The sequence below is a fragment of the Danio aesculapii genome, chromosome 12, assembly GCF_903798145.1.
Source record: "Danio aesculapii chromosome 12, fDanAes4.1, whole genome shotgun sequence".
NCBI lineage: Eukaryota > Metazoa > Chordata > Actinopteri > Cypriniformes > Danionidae > Danio > Danio aesculapii.
In genome coordinates this window covers 49,075,883-49,076,766 of record NC_079446.1, presented here as the reverse complement: position 1 = coordinate 49,076,766, position 884 = coordinate 49,075,883, and positions in this window count along the sequence as shown.

Genomic DNA, 884 nt, shown 5'->3' with positions numbered 1-884 from the left:
ACGGTGGCTCAGTGGTTAGAAGAAGGTGTCTGGTTCGAGTCTCGGCTGGGTCAGTTGGCATTTCTGTGTGGAGTTTGCATGTTCTCCCCATGTTGGTGTGGGTTTCCTCTAGGGTTGCTGGATTATGGGAAAAATCATAATCACGATTATTTTGGTCATAATTGTAATCACGATTATTCAAAACGATCATCAGTTGAAGTCAAAATTATTCACCCTCCTGTGAATATTTTTTATATATAAATATTTCCCAAATGATGTTTAACAGAGGAATTTTTCACAGTATTTCCTATAATATTTTTTCTTCTGCAGAAAGGCTTATTTGTTTTATTTCAGCTAAAATAAAAGCAGGTTTAAATATTTTGAAACCTATTTTAATAGCTCAATATTATTAGCCCCTGATGATGTCTGCAGAAGAAACTACTGATATACAATGACTTGCCTAGTTACCCTGATTAAGCCTTTATATGTCACTTAATCTGAATACCAGTATCTTGAAACATATCTAGTCAAATATAATGCGCTGTCACCATAGTAAAGATAAAAGAAATCAGTTATTAGAAATGAGTTATTAAATCTGTTATGTTTAAACTGCTTTAGGCACTGTTTCACTTTAAGAAAAAAACTTCAGCTACAAAAGTCCTTCAGTCCAGAGCAGTGAGGGATTTTCTCCTCTTGTTGTTTGATTAATAATAAAAACAGTCAGCAGCAGGAATATTGCGCGCTGTCACTTTAAGAATAGTGCGGCTCTGATATGGCTTCTCTTCCACATGTCTTTTAATTCTCCACTCGTTTGTTTATTACACAAATGAGGGTTAATATGAATAATCACTAAACACTGCACTCTGACACACATGTGCATGTATTTGACCATTAAAGCGCTCGCA